Source organism: Anomalospiza imberbis, chromosome 18, assembly GCF_031753505.1.
Source record: "Anomalospiza imberbis isolate Cuckoo-Finch-1a 21T00152 chromosome 18, ASM3175350v1, whole genome shotgun sequence".
Classification (NCBI taxonomy): domain Eukaryota; kingdom Metazoa; phylum Chordata; class Aves; order Passeriformes; family Viduidae; genus Anomalospiza; species Anomalospiza imberbis.
Genome location: NC_089698.1, coordinates 5,219,150 through 5,225,201, shown reverse-complemented (window position 1 = coordinate 5,225,201; position 6,052 = coordinate 5,219,150). Strand labels below are relative to the sequence as shown.

General features: G+C 49.1%; 1 long non-coding RNA gene across 1 annotated transcript; it reads left to right on the top strand.

The window, feature by feature from the left end:
- The first annotated feature begins 273 nt into the window (after positions 1-273).
- On the top strand, positions 274-4,370 carry LOC137484663 (uncharacterized). Its single transcript, XR_011004949.1, has 3 exons — positions 274-489; positions 2,068-2,292; positions 3,983-4,370. It is a non-coding gene; the product is annotated as an uncharacterized lncRNA (long non-coding RNA).
- Positions 4,371-6,052: the final 1,682 nt, after the last annotated feature.

Genomic DNA, 6,052 nt, shown 5'->3' with positions numbered 1-6,052 from the left:
TCTAGTTCTGGCAGGCAAATTCCATCACTGCACAAATATTTTGGCAATCAGCAATAATGGAAAAGGAAACGCAGAACCGTCCAGTCCGTCAGGAATTCTGCAAACTAGGACATCGCGAGCAGTGCGAGTGGCAGGGCTGGGCTGGGCCCTGGGCAGTGGCTCTCCTGTGGCTGCCAGCCCCAGTCTGGCTGCTGGCCCCGGGCATTTGTGGCCTGAGTGTGTGATTTGTGGCCGTGGGCCGCGCGGATGGAAGCGGTTTGTGCTCTGTGTGGTTGCAGCAGTGTGGGGTGGTGTGTGTGTATTTTGGTATCTATAAACAAAGCAGCTCAGGAATGCCTTGATACCAAAGGTTGTTTTTGGCTTTGGATCAAATACTCAGTGTCTAGTTTTTTTGCTTTTTCTTTTTTTTTTTTTTTTTTTTTTTTTTTTAAGAAAAAGTTCAGCTGTTGAAAGTGAGGAAAAGGAGCTTCTCACTCATGTGATTCTCATGTGAGTTAAAAGGGATAATTTCCAGGTCTTTGGAAGCAGTGGATCTCTCAGCTCGCTGTCAGGGGCAACTGAACTGCAGGTGGGGACTCCTCTGGCCAGAGCCCCTGAGGAGAGGAGAGCTCCCTGTGGGCACCCAGCCCAGCAGTGGAAGAAGTGAGGGTCCCCGTGGTGGGTCTGAAGCCAGGAGGGTTTCAGAACGAAGCCCCGGGGCTGGGGACTGATGGTGCATTCCTGCAGCCCATCCACCACCAGCTGAGCTGCTGTGGGGGCTATTCCCCCATCCCACCAGGTCCTGCTGAAAGTGGGGCTTCTCCCACTGGGGCCAGCTGGAGCCGGGGACCAGGGTGCCACCCCTGCCCCAAGCACAGCTGCGTGCCAGCCCGTGGCATTCCAGGTGGTGCTGGGGCTCTCTCTTGAAATGGATGTTGTGACACCAGACAATAATATCCATTTCCCTGGTTTGAGGAGCTGGATTCTTGTGTTTCATGCTATTTTGGTATTCATTTCAGTTTTTATCATTTTAAGGTTCATGCGTTTCTAATTGTCATGAATACCATGCTAAAATTAATAGTTCTATGGTTGGTTTATTACATTTAGCAAAATTATGGGCATGTAATGTTTGCCAAGAAAAGACGCAGCAGAGACTTTAATCATGTAAAGATGATAATTTAGTTGTTACACTTGTTGAAATGATGGGATTAATTTTTTAAAAGTTTGCAAACTAGACAAGAAATGTAAAACATTAATTTAGTCAGACAAGCCAGCTAGTGAGTGAGTGGTCCCCCCAGGCTGGGGAGGAATGCTGCCATCATGGCAGGGAAAGGGGCACTGGACAGTTTTATAGTTATGGGACTTGTTATTCAGGCCAGACACTCTGACTTTCTTTGATGGACTTGGAAAACTTCAAAACTGCAGCATTCTCCATGTCTCACTCCTGCCTGCACCATTTCTAGGGATGAGCTCGTAGGTTCTGCACAGGGAACAAAAAATGATTCACAAATCAAAAGCTCTGCATCTGGAGGGAATGCTTTGGTACCAGCTGATGCTCCAACCCCAGCGCTTTGCCCCAGGCTGCTGCCTGTGGCTCATGGGGGAGGTGTGTGTCCAGTATGGGAGCTCAAAGCTTGATCCTGGAAGTCTTTTCCAGCCTTCACGATTCCATGATTCTGGCTCCACACAGGCTTTTCTGTCCTCCCCAGGGTACAGGTACTGCTGTGCACGTGCTGTGGGAATCTGGCCACAACTTCAGCCTCAATTCTGCTGAACGTTTTGTGGCAGATTGTCAGGAAAGGAGAGAAAAATGTAAAATAAGTCTTGTTTACTATAGATGATGATGTGGCAAAGTAACTCAACAGCCAGTTTGCAGAAGTTTATGACAATAATCATGACTATGTTTTATAAGTGTATAGCAATGTGAGTGGACTCAATTCTGGCTGAATTTAAATAATATGGCTTTGTGCAGCAAAGTCTAAATCAAATGGCTGTAATTTATGCTGAAATGTGCTACAGGATGCATTTAGTCACAAGTATGTGCTGATTGTAGCATTGTGCCTGATTTATGGCATTTTACTTTTTTAGATGAAAATCCCTACCAAAAATAATATTTAGAGACTCCCTTTATTTACCGAGCCCAGCAGTTTTCAGTGGCACTGCAGCAGAGGATTGCTTATCTTCCTTCCCTGGTTCCCAGCAGCCAGCCTGGAGCCAAGGGCTAGATGTGGCTCCCAGTTTATGGACCAGGAGAAGTGATGAAGGCTCAGAGGAAGCAGCTTGGAGCCTGCATCCCCATCCGGCTTTGATGCAGTAAGTGTCCATCACATTCAGAGCCTGGCTAAGATTAGTAAGTGTGGAGTTAATTAAACCATTTCCTCTCCATCTCTGGGGTGTCAGTGAGCCACGGCGGGTGTCAAAAATAGGTCAGGGAGAGCGGGACGGATTTTATTCCTCACCCCTGTGCTTTGGTTGGTGATGTGGATGTGGAAGGCACGTATGGGTGCGTTGAGACCACGGAGCTGAGGGAGTCACGTCTGCGAGCTCTTTGCTGACACGCAGGAGGCCGAGATCCGATCGCCTCTGACATTTGCCGAGTTCCCGGGCAGCGGGCCGGCCGGCGAGCCCGCGGGACCAACACGCGGCTCCCGCAGCTTTCAGCTCTCATTAAGCCGGGCCCTTCACGGCTCCTGCCTCGGAGCCGGGGCTGGGCCCAGGCACGGCGCTCCTGGGGTCGCGCTCCTGCCTCTGCCCTGGGCTGTTGCCGTGCGTGGCTCGAGGCCTCGCAGCAGTGCCAGCCCCAGGGGTGCCAGCACCAGTGGGTGCTCCAGCAGCCAGCCCTGCTGGGGCTGGGCACAGGGTGCCTCGGTGTGTGCCCAGCCCTGTGCCAGCTCCCAGCAGGGCTGTGGGATGCAGAGATCCCAGCGTGCAGGGCAAAACCGAAGAGGGCACCAGCTGGAGGTCCCTGTGCGGGATCTGATCCCTGCGCAGAGCCGGCGCAGGGCGAGCGCCCGGTGCATCCATTGCTGAGGGAGCAAAGGCTAAGCCATAAACAGTGACAGGCCCGTGTGTGACCCTCTCCCCACGTCCAGCACTGGGGACACAGGCAGTGGGTAAAGCTTGGACGGGTGTCTGTGGAGGGACATTTCCTGAGCATCACCCTGTGGCCTGAGTGGCATCCCTTCAGCAGCTGTACTGCCAGGAGTGTTTTATATTGTCCCCAGTACAATCAAGCTAAGAAGCTCATTTATCATCACCACTATCAAAGTGTGCAGGAGGCACACTTTGAGCACATGTTGCTTTGTTTTTGTGGAAGTCACTGAAGAGGATTCTGTCATCAGGCGAGTGGGAAGGTTTGGGTGATCCTGGCCTTGCAGAACTACCTCAAGAAAGTGTCAAATCTCTGGCTCTGCAAGAAAAAACATGTAATTCAGAGGCTAAAAGAAAGATTTATTTAAAGCGTTTGAAATCCCTAAATAAATCATTTCATCTCATAATAGGTCCCAAACCATCCTAAGAGTGAGCACATCCATTTGAAGACTCAGGATCCACAGTATTCCATCCTGCGTTAAAACTAATTGTGCTGAAAATTTATCAGTGATTTATTCTGCAGAGTTACTCCATTTGTAACTCTCCTTCCTGAATGTTTCAGCACCATTGTGTTTGATGATAAGAACTTGTTGTAGCAACCTCTGTCCCTAAACACTTGGAAACTCTTGTTTAAATAAACATGCAACTTGCGAGCAACATGCAGCTCCAATGTGTATCTTATTAAAAGCTGGCAGGAGTGGAGCCTCCTGGCTTTCTTGCCAGTGCTTGGAATACAGTAGCATTTTTACTCCATAGTAATAAATTTCTGTAGAATGAAGGGCCATAATATTTGCTGTTTTGGGGGGAAACTCTGTTTAGATAGGCAGAGTGATGGAAAATATTCCTAATAACTAGGAAACAAAACGAAGCAGCTAAATATTTAGGTTGTTAACATTGCATATGCCTTTCCCAGGACTACAGAAGAAGAGAAGGAGACATTTCCCAGCTCTTCCAAGGAGAGGCCTTGTGGCGAGTCATTCAAAGAGAATTGATTTGAAACTTACTCAAAAACCAGACTGAGAATTTCCTCTCGCCCATCCCCATCCACCCCTTGCCCTTTCCAATCTTCCCCTTCAACTTGTGCTACCTTACTCCAACCCAACTCTCCTTATGGAAAGAACTTTTCCTGCTGTCTTTAAGTTAGTGTTTTCTAATTAGTTCACTATTAATTAAGGGGTTTTGATGTTATGAAGTGAAAATTAGCTGGCAAACCAGACTGCCATTATCCAGAATTTGCAGAATTAAACTCAGAATTCCAAAATAACTTCTTCATTAATAATTCTGATTTTCCAGACATTACAGACACAGAAACACTGGTGATTAGCAGAAGTGTGATATGTTCTCATTCATAGTATCCCAAATTAGCAGTAATTTAGTTATTCATTCTGGTGCAAATGAGCAGGGACAGAGCTGGGGAGCACTGACTTCTTTTTGCATAGGAATGTTTTGCCACTTCTTTTAGGTCTTGTGCCCTGGGGAAGCTTTGTCTGCCCAGACCCCATGCTTGCTGCAGGAAAGGCCCTATCCTTTGCAGGGTTAGAGGACAAGCTGAGGGGCCAGAGGAGATCCCCCACGGACCCCCAGAGCTCTCCAGGGCAGCTGGGAAGCACCAGACATGGCTGGTGCTGAGGCATTACCTGCTTCATTCAAAACTCAGCCAGAGTTCAAGTGGGCAGGAAGCTGGCCCTCTGCCTGGGAGAATTTGTCACAAGATTAAGGAATTAATGAGAAAATACAATATATTGAAGAATGAGAGATTTTACTAACCTCTTACCTTGTCTTTGCCTTAATTGCCTTTAAAAACCATGGGATACAATGAATTATCATTGATTTTTCTCAATACCTTTTTATTTCTGAAGAAACCTGATAAGTGGCAGTGAGAGGTGATGGTTCAAAGGGACCCAGGAGATAGATGAGGTGGGCAGGATCACAGAGATCCCCCCAGGGATCCCTTGGTGACAGCACCAGTGTGTGGCAGAGCATTGTGGCTCCTCTGCCCTGCCGGTTGCTTGGCTGGAGCTGCATGGGGAAGATGGAGAAGATGGTGCTGGGAGCAGGGATGCTGCTCACCCTCTAGGTGTGTGTCTCCTTTTTTGGCTGCTGCAAGGAGCCAGGCAGCCCTCTCTCCAGGGCAGGGACTGCTGTTTAAAGCATATTGCCTCAGCTTTATCCTAAATCTGATATTTTGGCCGATGCAACTTCTCTGTAAGCCAGTGTAGGACTGAGCTGGAAGCTCTCTTACCTCTCACAACCACATGTTCCGTGTGCCTGCACGGCCATGTCCTCACAGACAGGATGGGGACATTCTGCAAGCACTGTGGTTGTGCACTGTCCCCTCTGTGGGATTTGGGTTTATCGACCCAGGAATGAACAACACTGCCATGGCAATGCAGCTCTCATCCTGGGGGTTTCCAGCTTTCATTGCAAAGGAGTCCTGTCAAAACTTCAAGTAGAGACATGGGATTTGTATCAGGAACGGAGACATAAAAGCCCTCAGGTCTGTTCTCCTACTTACCAGAGGCCAGATGAGCGTGAGGATCCCTCTGGCCTGAAATGTATGATCTGTTATTACAAAACACCTGGCAGTCTGACTGGCATGGCTGGGAAGGGACGAGGGACAGGGGTAGGAAGGTTCTGAACTGAAGCTCTGTTCCCAGGGCCGGCTGTGCACAGGGGTAGCCCCAGGCAAAGAGAAACCTCAGAATTAACGAACCTCGCAGACAACAGCACATGCTCTGTCCAGAGCATGGCTTTGCAGGCAAGGAATGGCTCACATCTTTGGTTCCAGACAGCAGGAATTTGTAGCTGCTTTCCTTTGCATGACACGCCTGGACAGTGTCCAGGTGGGACCGCCCTCTCCATGGGCAGCAGCATCCTTGGAGTCCACCTGCTGTGCAATAAATGTTCCTCTCCAAGGCAGAGCCTCAGCCTCCTGCCAGCCACTCATGGGGGCTGCTTGGGAAGCCTCAGCCTTAATGGGATC